Genomic DNA, 23,286 nt, shown 5'->3' on the forward strand with positions numbered 1-23,286 from the left:
CCTCATCTAAGGACGCATGATGATTCCCAATAGAGCCTTATGAGCTCCCCTCTGACAGCTCTCTCTTGTCAGATACCCAGGGCTATACATGTTCACTGCTCTAGAAGCCCAGAAATCAGATATCTTCATCCTCATCTCAGCCATATTACCTATCATTTGCCTTCCTATTTTGCAGCACAGAAATGTCTCCAGGCAGAAATTTGGGGTCACCATGGCACAATCATCTGGCTCAACTTGTGCATTATCCTTCTCTCTACAATCACAGTCCTCCTTTGCCTCTTGTCCCATACCTGGAATCTTATGTCTCATACATTTTACCCTGTCTTATAGTAGTGTTCAGGAAGAGATCAAGTCTGGTATCACTTATTATATCATGACTGGAAACAGGGGGTCCCATCACAGTAACATGTAACAAACACAAATTAGGTTGTATCTTTTTCTTGATTAAATATTTCATTGAGTGTCTATTGTACTTAGATTAAATCCATAGTGTACCAATGGCTATTAGGCTCTGCATAGTTTACCTTCTTCCTCCTTTATAATATCATCCAATGAAAATCTTCTTGCTTACTTTACTCCAGAAGCACTGATTTCTTTCAGGCCTTGAACACACTCATCTGCTCACTGTTTCAACACCTTCATAAGGGTTGTTCCATCTGCTTTAGATGATTTTCCCTGACTCTTTGTCTACTAAATATACCTTCAATTTTCAATTAAAATGTGATTTCCCTTTAGGAGCCTTTCCTGACCACTTATATAAGTATATTTCTTTCTCTCATAAGGAATTTCTATTCCTTTGTAATCCTCACTGCTATGTTGTCCAAAAATTTACCTGGGTGTTTATCAGTAGGTAATATCCACTTAGAGTATTAGTCAGGGTTCTTTGGAGAAAGAGGGCCAATAATGTGTGTGTGTGTGTGTGTGTGTGTGTGTGTGTGTGTGTGTCTGTCCATGTGAGGGTATGTGTGTTATAAGGAGTGTTATAAGGAAGTGGATTGCATGATTAGGGAAGATAAAAAGTCCCAAGATTGGTAGTCACCATACTGGAAGCCTGGGAGAGTTAAGCCAGAATGCCTTAAAACTAGGAGAGCCTATGATGTAAGTTACAGTCCAAGTCCAAAGGCAGAAGTATGATGTCCAAGCTCAAAGACAGTCAGTTAGAGGGAGCAAGTTTTCCCTTACTCCTCCTTTTTTGTTGTATTCATGCCTTAAGTGGATTGGATGAGACCCACTCATAGTAAGAGCGATCTGATTTACTCAATTTATTGATTCAAATGTTAATGTCACCCAGAAACACCTTCAAAGCACACCCAGAATAATATTTAATCAAATATCTGGTTGCCATGTATCCAATCAAGTTGATGCACAAAATTAACCATCTCACTCAGTAAATGTTTATTAGATAAATGAGAGAAGTTGTAAAGAATGCAGGGAGTTAGTGGCATAAAAAGGAGGGAAGAGAATTCTGTACAAATGAAATTACATGCAACTGCATTGACACATGTTGAAGAGCTTGATGTGCTAAGGAAATGTAGGAAGCCAAGGGGCTTGGACTGAAGGAATCACATGGAGAGTATTGTATGATTAATTCTAAGAAGCTAAAAAGGGACCAGATTATGTAGGACACCATACAATCTTGTTATGCAAAATGTGGTTCTCAAACCATCAGTACTGGCATCCCTTAGGATCTTATTAAAATGTATACCCAGAAGTCGGACCCTAAATCCACTTAATCAGAATCTTCGTTTTAATAAGATCCCAATATGAGACATATCTCAGACATGTAATTTTGATGGACATTATATAATGGTGAGGATAACTCAAGGGCATTTCCCAGATTATCTGCCTTGATCAAAAGAGTTAGTAAAGGGACTTTGTACTTAGAGAGCACTAGAGGAAAGACAAATTTGGCAGATGTATATGAGAGAGTATGTATATTCTTTGTGTAAATACCAATTTCTAGAGAGAGAGAAAGAGAGAAGAGAGAGAGAGAATGTGTGTATGTTTGAAAACAACCTCGGGTTTCCAGGTTTGCCTTGCTATGTGTCTGAATTGGCTGTGAGATATTGGAGTAGTGATGTCAGGTATGTAGGATACAAAGGCCTAGAACTCGGGAAAGATATCTCTGTTGTATTAATAGAGAAATAAACAAGGAGCATGTAAATAAGAAGAATATCAAATAGTTTAAGTAAACATTAATGAGAATCTAAAACTATGACTTAGAGGTAAGAATTTTATTCATGTTTTTCTATTCTTTTTAGTTTTTATTTTAATTCCAGTTAGTTAACATAAAGTGTTCTATTAGTTTCAGGTATAAAATATAGCAATTTAACACGTCCATACATCACCTGCTGCTCATCAGAAATATACTGCTTAATCCCCATCACCTATTTTACCAATCCCCCAACCCACTTCCCCTGTGGTAAACATCAGTTTTTTCTCTAATGTTAAAGGTGGGTTTCTTAGGTAACTTCTCTCTCTCTTTTATACATTTGCTCACTTGTTTTGTTTCTTAAATTCCACATATGAAATGAAATCATAGTTTTTGTCTTACTTTGATATGTTTTGCTTAAAATAATACTCTGTAGTACTATCTGTATTTTCAAATGACAAATTTTTTTGTGGCTGAGTAATATTCCATCCTATACATATATACCACATCTTCATTATACATTTAACAATCAATGGACACTTGTGCAGTTTCCATAAAAGTTTGGCTATTATTAGTTAATGTTGGTATAAACACTGGGGTGCGTGTATCCCAGTGTTACATTTGAATTAATATTTTTAATCATTTAAATTTTATTAAAATAAAATAATTTAATTTAATTATTTTTAATTATTTAAAAATTAATATGAATTAATATTTATATATTCTTTGTGTAAATACCAATTTCTAGAAAGGGCTCTGAACAGCAAATACCAGGGACAAACTCTCACTGTAGCACAGCCCTAACCCTAACCTAACTTTTACCATACCTTAACCCTAACCCTAACACTAATGCTAATGCTAAGTCTGATCCTCCAGAGATGTCTCTGAACTGCAGACACACACCCTAACCCTAACCCTAACCCTAATGGCTAACTACTAACCCCTAACCATAGCCCTAACCCTAATCTCAACATAAGTCTGGGGTTTTATTATCTGGAGAGATCTCTGAACTGTGAAATACGAGGCACATACCCTAGCCCTAATCCTAAACCTCACCCTATATCTGAAAATGTGGTTTCCTGAACACATGATAAGAAAGGCTGATAAGTGCCTAGTTATCCTGGAGAATATCTCAAACATTTAAGAATTCATAGTATTTCGGAAAATGAGTGTGAAGGTAGAGACAGAAGAACCAATTGAATAGCTATTTAAATAGTGTTTAAAGCCCCAAATCCCTTCCTTGACTCAGCTCGGTAAATGGCTGCCAAGTATATCTTCGTCCCAGCAGAGGTCTGGGGTTTTAAGGAAATGAAATTTTTAAAATAAAAATTTAAGAGATTAAACTATAGAAAACATAAAACTAATTCAATATAGGGAGAAGGGCAGAGAGAGTGATCAAAGATGACTTTAAAATTTCCACCGCATAAGGATGTGCTAACAGAGATAAGAAGTGTAGGAAGACATTTAAGTTAGGTGTATACATAATTTACTCTGGAAATAGTGAGTTTGAAGCAATAACAACAAGATATTCACGTGAAGGGGTAAAGAGGTATATATGTATATACACACAAGTATACAAATATACGTGTGTGTGTGTGTGTGTGTGTGTGTGTGTGTGTGTGTGTGTGTTTAAAAGTGAACCTCAGAATACTAAACCTGGAATTAAATATTTGGAAGCAATGTGCATAAAGAAAAGAGTTGACTTATTGATCTAGAGCTTTGCTTTTTATGGCTTGGTTAAATTGCATGTGTACTCAATGGAATGGGTTCACTAAAGGGAAGGCCCCACCTCATAGAGCTGACTGGTTATTGCTCACATGTCACCTGGCCCAGGGAGCACATTGAAAAAAACAAACAAAAGTACAGTCTGACATCCATATAAAGGAGTAAGATAAGATATCAATCTGAGTGGTTGAAGATTCTTGTGTGTGTGTGTGTGTGTGTGTGTGTGTGTGTGTGTGTTCCTAATGGAAAAATCTCTACAATTTTGAAGGAGCAAGGAATGATCTGATACAGTGATTTTGACTCAAATTGCCTGAGAAAGAGGAAGAAACATCAATGTGGCATGACCCTACATCTGGTGATGGCCTGGATGAACATTAAGATCAGGATTAGCACCGGGGTAAAGAAAGGATGGTAGTTATTCAGACAACCTCTGCATAGCCAGTTAAAATACTGAAACAAATTCTCATTGGTTGGAAATGTGTTTCTTCTCTGAGTCCTCAAAGGATGGTCCAGGCCACACAAACTTATATGCAGCTGCCTCTGCCCCATAGTCCAACTTCCCTAAGATCAAGCAATCCAAAATCTGGTTAAAGCTTGGATCACTACAGGTTATCTACATCCTGACTCTGAGTTACTTGTGTCCATTCTGATTGGTAAGTGCTCATAGAAAATGGACCAATTGGCCCTTGCCCTACAGTCACCCAGTTCAGGGAGCCCAGGGAAGAGATGATAAGCTGACAAGGCATCAAATATGAATAATGCCAATTAATGAAATTGGGAGGTACTGATTAAACTACAGAACACCCAACCCTTTCAGCTATCAACACTATTAAATATATTAATAATATGATACCCAACATTAGGCCATGCCCTAAATATGTGTTAGCTCATTTGAGTGCTACAATTACTCCATTATAGTGAGAACTATAATTTTATAAATGATAAGCTGAGGTATACTGAGATTAAAAGACTTAAATGAAATGTTTTTGACTTGAACCCCAATAGCCAGCAACAAAGTTCCCCACTTATAATTGTACCAGTATTTCTATTCTCATCTGGAGGATGGTTCAACTCATATATATATATACTTTCAAATAAGTGAGTTGTGTGAATAGAATGAATATATTAAATATTAGGTATAATCATAAGAAACAGGAAAAAGGTAGATTTGATTATTGCTAATTCACAAAAAAATGAGGCATGATCCACTACCATGAAAAATTATCATCGATGATGGGTGGGAAGGAGACTAGTTTGGAAAAAGCTACAGTTAATCCATAATATGTGAAGAAGAAACAATGAAGAGACTCATTTTAAATTGTTATAGGCTTTTCATATGAAGACAGGAGGTCATCTGAAAAGGGAATAAATGGTTTCAAGAGGAATTGGAAAATTTCAGAAGTAGTACTGAAGTGAATGGTGTGGAAAATTTTCAAATCCTTCATTGTGTGCCAGCCACCTGCCTTTATGAAGGGATTCTGAAAAGCAAACAGGAGAGGAGTGCTTCCTCCTTATGGACTCTAAGTTGGGAATTTGTTATGGGTAGTATTTTGTGCACAATTCTTAGTTTCAAGAATAAAGAATTTCCAAATATATGAGATAGAACAAAAGCTTACAAATAAACCATAACGATACCCAGTTAAAGCAAATATTTAATCTGATATTTTCCCCTCCAAAAGCTTTGTTAAAGCCAAATCGCTGATGCTGTTTATGCCTTCAGTACCAGAGTGGAGTATTCAGTTATTTTCTCAACAAATAGCACCTTATACATTAAACTACTTATCCATTCTCACAGCCCAAATGTACCTCTATGAATACATCATAAGGTTTCCTATGTTCATTTTAAGGAAGAAAATGTCATAGGCTGGATTAAGTAGGATATGAATGAGCAAGCAGAATAAACCAGTAAAATTTAATTAAGCAATTTAGCACTCCATAAAAGCAGCAACACATAAAAGTGTAGTGTAAACGACAGAGGGGCGGTGCACTACAATTCCAATGTTCTAAGAACCTAGAAAGGGGCTCAGAGTGCAGAAAATAGCCATGCCTCTTCTACAGGTGGTACATTTAAGCACAGATCGTAATTGAAACAGCCTTTACAAATGGACATTCTGTCCACTTTATTCTTTACTTTTGCCTTGTGGACGTGGAGGAAAAGAACAGGCATAGAAGGTACTTCATAACAAATTGATTGTAAGACATACACTCTTAACATTTGCTGTAACCAGACAGGAAAACAACGTATTCATTCATAGTCCAATTTTCAAAACCTCATCTCTGCTGTTTACAACTGTTAACTAATTCCACTGAAAAAAATTAGGAGTTCATATGTGAAAAATACAAGGCATCTCTGCCTTAAAAGGGCTTAAAGGATAAACAGCATCCTTTGCTTCATTTCAGGAGTCTGACTTGTATTTTCCTATTTCAGGATTATTGTGATACTATATCTCTTTTAAAGCAAACCTGATTATGGGGCGCCTGGGTGGCTCAGTTGGTTAAGCATCCCACTTCAGCTCAGGTCGTGATCTCGCGGTGGGTAAGTTGAGCCCCAAGTGAGGCTCTGTGCTGACAGCTTGCTCAGAGCCTGAAGCCTGTTCCGAATTCTGTCTCCCTTTCTCTCTGCCCCTTCCCTGCTGGCACTCTGTCTCTGTCTCTCTCAAAAATAAATAAACATTAAAAAAAGAAAAAAAACTGATAAGGCCTGTAACCTGGCCACCTTATTTCCTGTTAGTTCTTAAAGTGTGCCCAGGAATTTCATTCTACTGAAGTTATTTTAAATATTAAACAATCTAAGGGCTCCTGGGTGGCTCAGTCGGTTAAGTGTCTGACTCTTGATTTCTGCTCAGGTCATGATCTCACTGTTTATGAGTTTGAGCCCCACATTGGGCTCTGTGGCAACAGCACAGAGCCTCCTTGGGATTCTCTCTAGCTCTCTCTCTTTCTCTTTCTCAAAATAGATTTAAAAAATTAAAAAAAAAATAAATAAAACTTGAATCCTTTAATATTTAACCAGGTACTGGGGCACCTGGGTGGCTCAGATGGTTGGGCAGTTGACTATAGCACAGGTCATGATCTTGTGGTCTGTGAGTTTGAGCCCGTGTCTGGCTCTGTCCTGAGCACTCAGAGCCTGGAGCCTGCTTCCAATTCTGTGTGTGTCTCTCTTTTCCCCTTCCCTGCTTGCTCTCAGTCTCTCTCTCTCTCTCTCTCTCTCTCTCTCTCTCTCTCTCCCTCTCTTTCTCAAAAATAATAAACAATAAAAAAATTTAAAAAAATTTAACCAGGTACTTTAATTATCTTAGGCTCTTCTAAATTACAAAATAGTATCTTTTATATACAGTCTTAAGTTACTTGTTTTTATTCCCTCTTATTTTTAATTAAAATGTATATATTATATAATTATATAACATATTATTTATTATTATTTTAATATTAGTTTAATTTGTTTCTTTTATCACATATTTAAAAAATTTCTTTAAACATACTTGGAATAAGCCAAGAAATAAGGAATCATGTAGGTAAAGATTGTGGTATTTTAAAATATAGCAATTAACGTCATATTTGGTTTTATTTCCCCACAGAGTGTGGTAGGGTTTTGAAGTGAAGACCATATGCTGTTGTTCCTTCATCTATCTTATAGCTCTCAAATGATCGTAAGCACACAGTAAATATTATTCACCTTATTATATGGATCAAGTCTCCCATCTCTCTTTATTAAACATTATGAATTTTAGTCTAATTTATCTTTTTAATCAATTTTACTTTCTTTTAAATATGATTTGTTTATATTTTATTTTTAAATAATTTTACACATTCAGAAAAGTTGAAAGAATAGTACAGAGAACTCACAAATCCCCACATTTTCATGCATTTAGATTCCCCAACAGTTAGTATTTTACCATGCTTGCTCCATCACCCTACCCCTCTTACTTGGGAGCTTGTTATACGCACAATCCTCAGCATCCCTGTTTTTGGTAAAACAAGGACACTCTACCTCTTTTTTTTTTTTTATAGACACAGAGAGAGAGAGAGTGCAGGGGAGAGAGGCAGAAGACAGAAAGAGAGAGAGAGAGAGAGAGAGAGAGAGAGAGAGAGAGAGAGAATCTTAAGCAGGTTCCACACTCAGCGAGAATTCCTACTTGGCGCTTGATCTCATGACACTGGGATCATGACATAAGCCAAAATCACGAGTTAGACACTCAACCAACTGAGCCACCCAGGCACCCCAACACCATACCTCTTAACCTCAAACAACCACAATGCAATTATTCAAACTAGAAAATTATACACTACCATCCAGTTTATTCACTGGTGTTAAATTGTGCCAACTATGCCAATGAGTGTATTTTTCCTCTTTGATTCAGTATCCTGACTAGGACAGGTTTTCCTGTTTGTTTAGTTCTCTTCAAACTGCTATAGCTCATCAATCTTTCTTCGTGTTTCATGACTTTGACAGCTGTAGAGAATATTCCTTTCATATTTCATATTTCATAGTTATTTTGCTAAGTGCTTTATGGGAATATACTGTTTAAAAAATCCTGTCATGTTTTCAAATGCAATACCTATTTCTCATCAAATTTCTACCCACCAGCTCTAGCACCACTCATGACTTCTGTCAAAATTAAACACCAAAATAAGAGTTGCTAAATGGTGATTTTTCTACTTCAGTCATTCCTTCTACATTCATTATTTGGCATTTTACTCTAAGCAGGGATTTTTCCTCTCTCTTACTTATTTGTATACTCTTTTATTTGTTTTAGAGTAGAGTCCTATTTTATTTGAGTGCTAACTTCTTGTTTTCAATTTTTATTTTAAAGCTATAATTGTCCTCATTTTCGCCAGTGAAAACTGTGTTAAGGCTGGGTGCTGTGCCTTTGTGTTTTTCCTCATCATTCTTTGAGTACTTCTTTACTTTCCGGGCCAATAGGATGTTCCACGCTCTTCTTATTATTTTCCTATTCCAGACCTAATACAGACATTTTTCCAAGGAGTCCTAGTTTTTGTTGCTGTTGAGGATGATATCTATATACCAAGATTTGGTGTCTAGTGTTCTCATTCTCCTGTAGTGTTACTGCTGCTATGACTTAGTAGACTAAGGAAATGCATGTGTGTAAGTATGTGTGTGTGTGCACATGCATATGCATGATACACAGAAACATACATATATTTATATTTTTATCAATTTTATATCTTTTTATTTTATAAAAAGCAGCTACACATTATATTTCCAGTTTAATGACTTTGGTTCTTTCTTTCCTTCTCTCTTCCTACATTTTCAAAACCTTTTCTAATAAAGAGAAACTTGGACCCATTATCCTCAATATATTTACTATTTGTTCATTCCTCCTGCATGTACTGATCTCCCAACATGCTATCTGCCTGCTCATCCACTTCCATGGTCACCTCCATAGCTGTCCTGCCTCCTTGCCCCTGAAGAAAAGGTGGGAAGGAAGAAGGCAAGCTCTGCTATTGTTTTTAAGGAAAACTCAAGCAGGCTGCTCCTCTATGTATTATGTTGTGTCACTTCTTATTTTTCTATGCTCAGATTTTTTTTTTTGATTCATTTGTGAGATACTTGAGTGCCTATCCTGTGTTAAGTATTATTCTAAGCCCAGAGATTTAGCAGTTTTATACACACACCACACACACACACACACACACACACACACACACACACACACCTATAATCTGATTATATGAAACATGCATTCTAGAAATCAACAATATATATCTTTAATTTTTTTCTTAATTATGCAATTGACTTACCTGGGAAAAATTAAAGCCTTTCAATTATGCAAATAACACTAAAGTTTCCTTTGGCAGTTATGGTTGAATCTTGTCTCATGCCTTAGTTGTGTCCTTTCTCAGAGGTAACTACTTTTATGAGTTTGATGTGTAGTATTTCAGATATTTTATAATATAGTTACAGACACACACATCCACATCACCAATGTATAATGCTATAAATGCAGGTTTCCATGTGTATTTTTCTTTATGTAGAGACATCATGTTCCATGTATAATTCTGAGACATGTAGTCTTTATGTTGTCATTGTTTACATATTTGTAAATGGAGATTCCTCATTTTTAAAACCTCTGCACAATATTTCTATTGAAAATGCTAAAATATATTTATATGTTTACTTGCCATATATAAATATTTTCTGTGAATGACTATCTTTAATTTTGTCCACTTTCCTAATCTCCCACTTTTATCTTTGTTTTATTGGGTTGTACTAATTCTTTACATATTCTGGAGACAAACCATTTGACTTTTCAGGATTTAATATTTCATGGTGCCGTTAACCAAGTAGATAATAAATTTGATAATGGAATATATCAGTATTTTTCTGTTATGAAATCCTTTATGTATGCTGTCAATATGTTCCTAGACTTAAAAATATTTAGACATTTAATTCATTTGAAATTTATTTTTATAAGTGGTATGATGTTAAAATCTTATTATATATTTTCCAAAGAATCATTTAAAAAACAAATTATAAATTACAAAATAATGCATCCTTTCTTTATTAAGTTGAAATATTATTTTTATCATTTACTAAATTTGTTATTGTGTATGTTTATATGTAAGCCACTTTATCAATTTTCTAACATATTTTAATTATCTATTCTTTGTTTTCAACCGCATGACACTATTGTATTTACTCTAGTTTTATAAGGTGCTATAATAGGTCAAAGATCAAGTCTACTATCTTTCTTTGTTTAATCACAACTCTTTTGGTTATTTTTACAAATTGTGGTTCCATTTGAATTTTAAAAGCCCATGTCAAATTATATAAAAATATTGTTAGTTTTTTTGAAAACCACTGAATATAGGTGAACTTGAGTGGAACTTCCAGCTTTATATTACTGATTCTTATTATTCATGAACACTGTTTAATTCTTCATTTACTTATTGTATTTTATGGTCTTCATCATGTTTTCTGGTTATCAGCTTTTACTTTTCATAAAAGTGTTTATAATTCCTATTAGTTTTGTTTTTAAGTATTTAAATATAGTTAGCATAATAATGATATTTTTCTATGAGATTTTCTATTTGTTAAATAATACTTTAAAGGGAAACTGATTTTTGTAAGATCTTATATCCAACACTTATTGGACTCTCCTATTTGTTCTTTTTTATTTTATTATGAGGATGTGTAAGAAGATTAGATTTTCTGTAATAGTGAATTTTATGTATCATTTGCAAATATTTTCATCCCTCATTTCTCTATCTTGTCTTATGGTATTGGCTAAACCATCCACTATAATGTAAAAGAAAAGTGGTGATAGTTGGCATTCCTTGATTTTGAAGTTTAATGGAGCTGCTTTTTGGCTTCACTATTAAGTGTCATATTTACTAATATCTTTCTGACTCAGGGAAGTTTTCCATGATTCCTAATTGGCTCTTGGCATCAATTAATCTAATCATGTAGATTTCCTGCTTTGTACTGCTTATGTAATGAGTTTTACTGATGGATTTTCTAATACTGCATCATTCTTGCATTGTAGGAATAATGCCTTTGTTGTCAAGACTACTTTTTCCTTTGCTATTATATGACTGGAAAGGAAGTATTATCACCTGTTACTTTTGTTCTTTTGTTGTGATTATGTGTACAACTGATTAACAAAACCTTTGATAATTGTCTTTTTAACTGGTTCTCTTTTTCACACATTTTTGTTGTTGTTGTTCACTTATTTGTTTTTGTTGTTGTTTGTTTTCCTAAATTTCTTTTCTGGTAGATTTGTATAAACAATCCATGTTTGTTTTTTTCTTTTTTTCCCTTCAAAAATCATTTTTCATCTTTCAGCTATAAGCTATAGCTACATGTGATCTGTCTGTTGCTTCCAAGATATTCACATTAAGTGATATGAATTTCTAAAACAAGGTTACACAATATGTATTGGTGGAAAAATTAACATTTTGATCATTTGTTGATTGATGCTTGGGACTGCCTTTGATTTCATTGTTTTTTACCCAAAGAACAAGTTAATCTTTTCGCAAGATGGTTTAGAACTGACATTGTCTAACTACAGTTAAAACTACAATAGTCATGATTCTTCCTATTGTAAGAGACTGAATCTCAACTCATAGTAGCTGAAGTAATGAAGTTAATGTATTGACATTCATTACTGGATAAAACAGGATGACTCTACCCCAGTTATGGGTTGAATCAGGGGTATAAGTCAATATTGTCAGAATTTTTTTCTCTATTTCTGCTCACATCTATTTGGTTTTACATTCAGGAAAGCTCTATTCACATAGTTGAAAAAAGCTTCACCAAGAGTTACATGCTCATATCCTGTAAATTTAAGAACTTTAATAGGTTAAAACAATTATTTCCCAACAGTGCCTGGGGTCTCTCAAGTCCTGGTTTAGGTTACATGTCCTAGCCAAAAATAATTATTGAGGCTGGAGGATGAGATTGTCTCATTGTCTAGATGTGATATATATGTTCATTCCTTTTACTGGAAGCAGAGAGAAGGGGAAGATGTTTGGCAGTCTTATGTGAAGTACATGAATAATTTCCCATAGGAAAATGCTCCCTTTTCAGAAGAGGGGAAAATTTAAAAAAAGACAAGACTGATAATACAAATACTTAGCTAACATTGCATGGTTATAACTCGGGTATTGATATTTGCAATTTATACTCATTAAATCCTCTTAAGAACCCTATAATGAGCATATTATTTTTTTATTTTGCAATAATATCATGCTTTTTACATTTATATTTTACAGGTATAGAAAATTTAACAAAGGTAGCACATAGAATTCCCATATACCTCACATCTAGTTTAACATCTTACATTTTTATGGAAATTTGCAGAAACTAAGAAACTGCCATGAACACATTACTATTATCTAGACTCTGGCATACGTTAAAGTTCGTTCTTGATGATGTATGGTTTATGGTGTCTGGTTTGTGAGGCACGCGATCTATGGATTTTAAAACATGCATAAAGTCATGTATCTTACACCCAGTATTATGTAAAACAATCCCTTCATTCTTCTGTGGTCAACTGTTCTTTCCTCTCCCAGCCTCTGGCAATCATTAACCTGTTTTCTACCCTTATACTCTGCCTTTTCCAGAATATCAAATGAATGGAATCATGCAATATGTAGATTTTTGTGTGCCTTATTTCAGTTAGTGAAATGTATTTAATAGCCATGCATGTAGTTGCATGAGTTAATCATTCATTTTTTTTTTATCCTGAAATAATATTCCACTGTATGGCTTTTCCACAATTTATCAATTCTCCTATTGAAGGACATCTAGATTGCTTCTAGTTTTGGCTGTTATGGATAAAGCTACACTCAACCTTCTCATACAGATTTTCTGTGAATATAAGTTTTCAAATCTCTTGGATAAATACCTAACAGTGTTATTGCTGGATTATATAATAAGCCTTTGTTTGATTTTATAAAAATCTGCCACTCTTTTCTAAAGTTGCTCTACCATTTCATAATCCCATCACCAATGAAAGAGAGTTCTTGTTGCTCCTTATCCTCACCAGCATTGTTATTGTCAGTTTTTTTTTTTATTTTCCATTTGAGCCATTCAAATAGATGAGTAGTGTTGCAACACTTGAGGCACATGGTTGCCACATGGTTTTATTTTATATTTCCCAATGACAAAAGATTTTGAACATCTTTTCATGTATTTACTTGCCATTTGTATATTTTCTTACCATCTGCATGTCTACCCCTTGAGGTAGGTATTAATTTTATTATTGTTAACTCTATTTTACAAATGAGAAATCTGAGAATCAAAGCAATTAATTACTTGTTCTACGGTCCTGTCGCCGGTAACAATAGATTTTCATTACTCTACTTTTAAGCAACATATTGTGAAAATGAGTAAAGGAAACCTTATTTAAAATTCTTTTTTTTTAACGTTTATTTATTTTTGAGACAGAGAAAGACAGAGCATGAACGGGGGAGGGTCAGAGAGAGGGAGACACAGAATCTGAAACAGGCTCCAGGCTCTGAGCCGTCAGCACAGAGCCCCACGCGGGGCTCGAACTCACGGACCGCGAGATCATGACCTGAGCCGAAGTCGGCAGCTCAATTGACTGAGCCACCCAGGCGCCTCAGGAAACCTTATTTAAAATGGCTTCAGAAAGCCCTGAAGGGGGCCTTCTCACACACATACCACTGGTTGCAGCCTGTATAATTGGCAGGAAGAAGGAAGTTAATTATTTTGACAAGGGAAGGCAGGTTCACATAGAAATTTTATCTCCTGTTTTGAAGAAAAAGAAGGAAGGTCCCTCTCTGCCCCAGCAGCAAGGCACTAACCATCACAACTACCAGCCACTGAGAAACTACTGCAGTCTCAAACTGTTATTCTCTAATGAACCTATGTTCAAAACAACCCTCCCCAATTTCCTCCTGAATCCTTATAGAAGCTGCCCTTCTCTCTGTCTCTTCATAAATGTCTGTGGTTTGCCATTGTTCCCATGTTCCAAATCTGCAATCCCTCTACTATTCCTGAATAATCTTCTTTTGCTACTAAAATAACTGGTTATTTTTTTTTAAGGTTCTCACTATTTACAGAAGATAACAACCCAACTACAGAAATACCATCAAACTCTATGGTACATATCACTATATTATACCCATTACATGTCTGACCTCCAAATCTTAACTGAAAGAGACATCACCCAAATTCTTAGATCAGAAAATCACTCCACAAACTGAAAAATAAATCAGATGTAAAAACCTGTGGAACTAAATCTAAATAGTGAAGAACTCTTAGCAACAACCTCAAAGGACTGAGTTAACATTGGTAGCTACTGCTTCTCAAGAAGTTTATGCAACAGGCATTTTCAGTTAAGTTCTGTCCTCTCAGAGACTTTTGAGAAACTATTAAAATAATGATCTACATTATTAGCTAAATGCTGTGCTTAAGTAAGATCATATTTGCTTTTAGGTATTTCCTGCCTTGATATTTGCAATCTCAATACTTTGCTTTCTTTTGTTTGTCTGACTCTTTATAATATGAGATATGGTTGAGGTACAATGTCATATTATGCCAGCAGTTACCCCAAAATGATGAGATGTGATGATACTCCTACTTTTTAAATTTCTTTGTGTGAAATGAGGGAGACCTACACAACCATAGATATACAAATTTTATTTGCAACGTTACATAATTTAACCGAGGACTCAGATAGGATTGACTATCTTCCATTTGCTTTAGTGCCTTCATGTTATTAAAGTTATGCTCTTGTATGCCTTTTTCTGTTGATTAGATTAAAAGTTCACTGGGGAAGCCTGGCTGGCTCAGTCAGTTAAGCGTCCGACTTCAGCTCAGGTCATGACCTTTGTGGGTTCAAGCCCCACATTGGGCTCTGTGCTGACAGCTCAGAGCCTGGAACCTGCTTTGGATTCTGTCTCCCTCTTTCTCTGCCCCTCCCCTGGTTACACTCTGTCTCTTTCTCTCTCTCTCTCTCAAAATTAAATAAATATTAAAAATTTTAGATTAAAAGTTGGTTATGCTGATTAAATAAAAATTTTAAAAAAGCAAGTTCAGATTTTATTGTAGATTCATGCTATCTTTTGCACTGCAATTTTTAAACTAAAATACAAGATATTTCCTTAGTATGCTATAAACTATGATCACTGTATTTATTTAAAAAGGTAGAATTATACAAAACTCAATGCTATGGATCTAATATTCTTGCAGGAAAAACAGTATTTGACTATTCTGTGTAGTCATATGCTTAAAGATTTATTATTTAATCATAAATCTTAAAACTTCTTATTAAATTTTGTTTAAACCTAAAGTTAACTGGTACATGATGTACTTAACTGAATGTTTAAATACATATATTTCATATGTAATAAAGAACTACGTAAATATTTTATAAGATTCCAAAATTTTTTGAGCAAATACTTACCAATCTAAATTACACCTTGATTTTTTTTTATTAAATTAAATGTATATATTTTGGTCTGTTTACTAAGGCAGAGATATAATTAATAAATATTATTTAATGAAGAAGATTGTGAATACAGTGAGCTTATATTAGAATTATCCTCATTTTATGAAAAAGCGTTCAACTAACCATTTTATAGGAAGACCATGCCATGCATGCCAATTCAAATGTAGACAAAATAATTATATTATTATTTAATATATTTCCTCTCTCACAGTTATGCTACATTGTTAGTGTTGGATTATTTGTTTTGATCAATAGGCTCTTAGAATGAGTAAGTGCAAATGAGGGTCTCTGATATGCATTATCTTAAAAATTATACTAGATATTTCAATAAGCTTACATCAACTTTCTATAAAATTTCTAACTTCATTTTAATCAGCACATAACAACGTGTATTTTAGAATAATGGCTGTCAAGTGCTTTTTAAATATACACATATATATACATATGTATATGATCCATAGTGGATCATAATCTTTTACATCAAATACTGAAACAACATGAACAAGTTGATCTCTAAAAACATTCATATGCAAACCTCTATTCATTTTTATGATATATAACATACTATAAAATGTGGTCAATGATTTGTTATTTTGGTCAATTGTGTTTACTCTTTCAGGGTTTGTGAAGAGAATTAACTGCCTTATTGCTGTGTTAGATTAGTTTTTCTTTTTGTCTATGATTTTTCTTGAAAATATGTGTCTTGTTCTCATATAATAACCAATGACAAATAAAAAGTTAATAGATATTGGTGAATATCATTTTTTTTCAAACTCTAAATTAGTAACCAGGAGATAACAGATTGCTTGTTCTGTGAAATGTGGTTTAAAAGATTGGCGTGAATGCTGTTTGTTTTTATAGAATTCAAGTGGAGGATACAAAATCACTCCAGATTTGGAAGAAGGATAATGTTAAATAAGTGGTAATGAGATCCAGCCAAACCACAGTTAAATGTCAATTCGATTTGTATGCCAGTAAAAGTAAACAAATATTTAGATCTTGATATATTCTTGCACCTTATCAAAAGTCAGAGATAATTGTTTCCTTCTCTCCACTGAGCAAGATGAACAACTTTATTTGGAAAAAAAAATAATGTTTATTTATTTTACAGAGAAAGAGAGAGAGAGAGACAGAGTGTGAGCAGGGGAGGGGCAAAGAGAGGGAGACACAGACTCTGAAGCAGCTCCAAGCTGTGAGCTGTCAGTACAGAACCTTAAGCTGTCAGTACAGAGCCTGGAGCAGGCCTCGAACTCACGGAGTTCGAGATCATAACCTGAGCAAAAGTCAAACACTTAACCAACTGAGCCACCCAGACACCCCGACAACTTTAACATATATGTGACACTAAAGAGTTTTTTTTCTTTTTAAATAGAAGACTCAGAAAATTAATCTGAGGTATAAAAATGGGGGAGGAACCACAGAATACTTAAAGAACAGGTGATGCAGTGTCTTAATGCCGTGGGGGCATAAAAGATGATGGTATATGATTAACACACAGTTTCACCAACAAAAGGGTGTCATTTGCATAGAGGTTTTATGGGACTGCATGTGTATACATAGGGAGAACAGATGGTCCTGGGAGGTAGACAGGTAAGACAAGCTTTTAGCTTGTTCACATTGAGTATCACATTCAAGTGCAAATTTGAATAAGGTTCATACAAATTATATACCTGCATCAATCCATTATTTACTAGTCAATTTACCTGGTCAAGCCATGAAATCTTCAACCTTATTATTCAGATAACATTTACCACAAAAATCAAGTATGATAATTAAATAGAACAATAAATATAAAATACCTTGAACACTGGGCACCACTTAGTGGGTATTTGGTAATTTTGCATCTCTTTTTTCCCTACTCTTCCCTGATTTTATTTTCCTTCATGTGAGGCTGGTGGTCAAAATGTCAACATATTATTAGACACCTGGGTGGCTCAGTTGGTTAAGCGTCTGGCTCTTGGTTTTGGCTCAAGAGGCCCATGTTGGACTCTGTAATGACAGCATGGAACCTGCTTGGGACTCTCTCTCTCCCTCTCTCTCTGCTTTTCCCGTGCTCTCTCTCTCTCTTTCGTAAAATAAATACATGAAATTTAAAACATTCAAAATGTTAGAATAAGATTTTGTGATTTTACTTAAATATTTTAAGATTTTATTTAAATAATCATTACCATAGATTCCATTTCTATGGGAGAATGTTATTTTACACAGTGGAAAACCAGGCCAGAGAGATTAAATGATTTTAGAGATGACAACTCCATTATGTCAAAACTAGATTAAAGTCCAATATTTATCATTTTATTCTTTACAATTTGCCTTCAGATTTGTTAGGTTAAATTACACATACAGTAGCTAATGTACTAAACACTAACATGAAAATGTGCTCAATATCAATATAATTTATCACCAGGTTCCTTTAAAGTAGAATCACATTTTATTTACATGGGAGCCAGGAATAGAAAAGACTCTACCATATTTCAAAGTTATTTTTCTCAATTAATTTGATATATTTTAGTTGTAAAAGTTTATCAAGATCCATTAAAATTAAATCTAAAAATTAAAATATCTGATAGGCAAGTAAGATTTCATATTGATGTTATGATAGCATAATAATGATCATAGTAGATGGAATTAGCCTTCCCATTAAAAAAATGTTTATTTATTTATTTTGAGAGAGAGATGGTGTAGGAAGGGTCAGAGAGAGAGGGAAAGAGAGAATCCCAAGCAGGCTCATGCTCAGTGCAAAGCCTGATGCAGGGCTAAATCCCATGACCTTGAGATCATGAGCTGAGCTAAAATCAAGAGTTGGACACTTAACTGACTGAGCCACCCAGGCACCCCTAGCCTTCCCATTTTTATTGTGAAATTTTTATTTTTGTCCAAAATCTGTCAAAAAAAATCCATAAAGGTAAGTGATCATTTTTGTTTGCCCATTTTCTAACATGGCATTTTATCAGTAAGATATTTTTGAAGCAAAACACATTAGAAAGAGGAAAGGAATGGGCAGAGGAGAAGGAAGGAAAAGAGAAACAAGGAAAGAAAAGTAGATACATAGGGGTGCCTGGGTGGCTCAGTCGGTTGAGCATCCAACTTTGGTTCGGGTCACGATCTCATGGTTTATGAGTTTGAGCCCCGCGTCGGGCTTGTGCTGACAGCTCGGGGCCTGGAGCCTGCTTTGGATTCCGTGTGTCCTTCTCTCTTTGCTCCTTCCCTTCTCACATGCTGTCTCTCTCTCAAAAATAAATAAATATTTTAAAAAGTTAAAAAAGAAAGTAGATGCATAAACCTCATTCTGAAAGATAGTGAAGTATAGTAGCTAAAGTATATTTTAGTATAGAATAGTCACTAAATACTGCAGAACAAATAGGGTGACAAACTTATAAATACTCAAAATAGAGCTAATTATTTTTGTTTCTTTTATACACAAGACAGAACAATGAAAGCAATGTCAGTGTGGCCAGAATTAGGAGTAAAAAATGAATATATGGATAAGTGAACACAGATTTGTGTGTCAGGAAAAAAAATTAAAGAAGAATTAGAATACATGGACTAAACGAAAGGGAAAACTTGAATAGAGTCACATACCTAGTAGAGACGATATGGTTGGCTTGGACATGTGACGTACTTTCTCTAGTCATTGGTCACTGCATTTGTAGATATTCTGTAGGCCATCAGAACTCACAGGGGTGGACTTTCCTACAGTGTGTCTCAGCCCCTCTCAGTCATTGGTGTAACAGGAGTGATGGTGCTTTGTGAGCTCTGTGGGTTCAATGAAAATTTAATGTGTGGGTGAATTAACAGAGAAGCCAATGCAAAAAATGCATATCATCTTATGGGATATAATTTTCTTATCAGATGTAACCAAATAATCCCCATATTAGATAATAATAATTGATTTTATACAGTTCCGTTACATATAATTATATAAAAGAACATTTATTTATAGCAATATAAAGATTATTCCTTAATATAAGTGAGTATTCAACAAAAAGTATATGTTAGAAATATAGAAGGTAAGGGGCGCCTGGGTGGCGCAGTCGGTTAGGCGTCCGACTTCAGCTCAGGTCACGATCTCGCGGTCCGTGAGTTCGAGCCCCGCGTCAGGCTCTGGGCTGATGGCTCAGAGCCTGGAGCCTGTTTCTGATTCTGTGTCTCCCTCTCTCTCTGCCCCTCCCCCGTTCATGCTCTGTCTCTCTCTGTCCCAAAAATAAATAAACGTTGAAAAAAACATTAAAAAAAAAAGAAATATAGAAAGTACATATCAGTATAGAATTCCTAGAAATATTATAAATACCTAAAATTATTCCCCAGATGCATATTTTGTCAATTTACCTATAGTGCTTTTTTTCTTTCAATGCTTTTAATTCTGATATGTCTGAATGACAGAAACTAAATTATAATTTGGGAGGCATATAGTTAGAAGGAGAACAAAGCATGTAATTTTTAATTATGTTAAAAGTTTTAATCAGTGTTAAAAATCTTGTTCTAAGAATCTTGAAAGTTGGAGGAACACTCTTCAGAATACTTAGGTCTCATTGATCGTGATTTTGTTATAAGAATAACAAACTTTTTAATTTTTTTTTCAACGTTTATTTATTTTTGGGACAGAGAGAGACAGAGCATGAACGGGGGAGGGGCAGAGAGAGAGGGAGACACAGAATCGGAAACAGGCTCCAGGCTCTGAGCCATCAGCCCAGAGCCTGACGCGGGGCTCGAACTCACGGACTGCGAGATCGTGACCTGGCTGAAGTTGGCCGCTTAACCGACTGCGCCACCCAGGCGCCCCAAGAATAACAAACTTTTTAATGGAAATTTAGGAAGATTAACACTTAGTTTATTGGTGTGAGTTCTTCTGGAATAGTTGAAGAAAAGCCCAAGATAAAAGATAAGTGGTACAAGAACATTTGACTTCTTTCCCAACTCTTATATAATAGCCTCCCGGTAGAATGTATTACTGGCGGGTCTCCTCCAAAGAAAACAAGAAATGAGAAAAATATCACATGAATAAGCCACTTATGTAGCAACTGATAGCATCTTTGGTTTTGTTGAGTTTTTCTTTATAGCTAAACAAATTAGGAATATTTAGCAGGTGTGTTTATGTTTATATGTGTGTGTGTAAATGTGTGAATGCATGCATGTAGTCTCTTCCTAGGAGAATAACAATCCTTGAAAAATTGTGACATTGAGTCAGAAATTAGGAATATCAAGTATCAATATCATAGAAAATAAAACTTAATTTCTAAATGTGCTTGTAAAGTGATTACTCAAGTTTTCCCTGTAAATCAAACTCTTCCACCAACACTAAATATTTCCCATTTCTTACACAAAAAAAGAATATATAAAGCTATGATTTATAGCATACAAATAAAAATTTTATTGTAAATTTATTTGGGTGGAACCCCTAAATTTCCAGGGAGAAATTTAAATAACCTGCTGAAAATATCCCTAATAAACTCTATGAAGAGAGTATTGCTATACATTAGCTTTGTCTTCAAACACATGAGCACTGTGTAAATTATTCTCCAAAAAATAAAAGTGTTTATATCTGACTAAAGATATTTTAGGAACTTAATTCTGCCTTTTTTTTTCTTCCTGATAGTAGCATCTTGATGGAATCCTTTAGTTCTAAATTACAAGTAAAAATAGATTTTTCTAATATATTTTAAGTGCATATTTTCTGTTGAATGTTGAGTTGATAAGCCTTCTAGAAAAGACCTATAGGGATCATCAAACCCAACTGTATCATTTTACAAATGAAAGAACTTGCTCCTAGAAAAATGAAATGACCATTTTCACTGATGCATAGAAAATGGATGATTCAATTCTAGAATTCTGGGCTAAACTTCCTTTCAAAAAAAAGGTCTTCCTGTCTCTCTAGTCAGATAAATTTATATCAGAAAGGTGTTAAGTGAATGAAAGACCACATTTTGGCATTAATATATTTGCTTTTGTTTGGTTGATGTGATGTCTAATATTGTCAGGGTAATGACTAAAGTAAATAAAGGCAAGACAAGTCACCATGTGGATGGTTGATTTGACTCAATAATAGGGATAGTGTTATAAGCATTCAAGAGTTTGGATATATTTTAAAAGTATCATGCTATATGACCAAAGAAGGAATAAGTGAATATAGGTAAATCAGCCTCCTAATGAAGAGGTTCTAAATTCAGTACCATTGTATCTGCCAGTCCTGAAAACAAAATCAGAGGCAACCAAGGAAGATATTGAAGTTAGATGTATAGCAAAAGAAAATGGGTGGTTTCAGAATTTTTGGACTTGGCTTCTAGAAACTAAATTTATCTTAAATTATAATTCTTTACTTCTTTGGTATTCAGCAACAACAAAAGCCACCTGACAATCATTTGGATCCCTCCTGCTGTTTAAAATGTCCAAGGGAAAGAAACATGACATTGTATCCTATTGTTTCATTTCAGTGAGTTTACTTTCAAGTCCTAAAAATAGGAGACAACATGACAAGAATTACCAATAGCTTTTAATATTATTTGTCTATTTGCCACTTGCTTTTTCCACCTTCACAAAATTTCTCTTTGTCCTTTTTTAAACTGATTGCTGATTGTTTCCATGAATATAACTCTGCTAAGAAAAACTATGTCAAACAAGAAACTTCCTACCTATCATTAACATAAATAATAGGGTGAATAAAGCAAAACAACCCATTACCAAGTGTTTTTTTAAGATAACTTTAAAAAATTATGTATAGCTAATATTAGATAACCCACAGCAAAGCTTCAGTGTTCCTTTGTATATCATTCCTTTATGATAAATGTAATTTCCCTATTATTGTTATTATATACATGAAAAAATAAACAGTGGGTTGAATTAATGATAGAAAGCAACAGCTTAGAAGCACATAGGATAATAAAAGTCATTTGATTTTAAAAAGTGGAAATCATTCAAACTAAATGATCTATACACATATAGATTTGGCTCTGAGTAACAGCAGGGATTAATACTTTAACAAATTAGAACACAACCACAAACTAAATCTAAAAGAGAAAAAACTTCAAATCTACAGAATATGCATTCAAATTCAGTGTAGCCAATAAACATAAGTGGTTAATAAAATTAAACCTCTGAACTGTGTGTGTGTGTGTGTGTGTGTGTGTGTTTATTTACTTGTGTGTGTTTAACCACCTTTAGGACACACACACAAAACAACAGTATCCAAGGAAATGCATTTTAGCAACTATGAATCAATAGGGTGCTCTTATTAGACAAAGGATGATGTGTGAAACACTGCTCAGAGTGCTAGCATTCCAAGAAGAGAAGGCACTTTGCTCTAGAATTCTATGATAAACAAATCCCTTTGAAGAGTAATGCTTGAAGCTGCAAAGTAATATTTTAAAGTCAGCATAGTGAAAAACACTGAAATGTCAAAATTTGACTTAAACTGTAACTGTCTTTGATAGAAACTGGTAAAATAAATTAGTGGCTATATATAGATAGAGA

The sequence above is a fragment of the Felis catus genome, chromosome B1 (genome assembly GCF_018350175.1).
Source record: "Felis catus isolate Fca126 chromosome B1, F.catus_Fca126_mat1.0, whole genome shotgun sequence".
NCBI lineage: Eukaryota > Metazoa > Chordata > Mammalia > Carnivora > Felidae > Felis > Felis catus.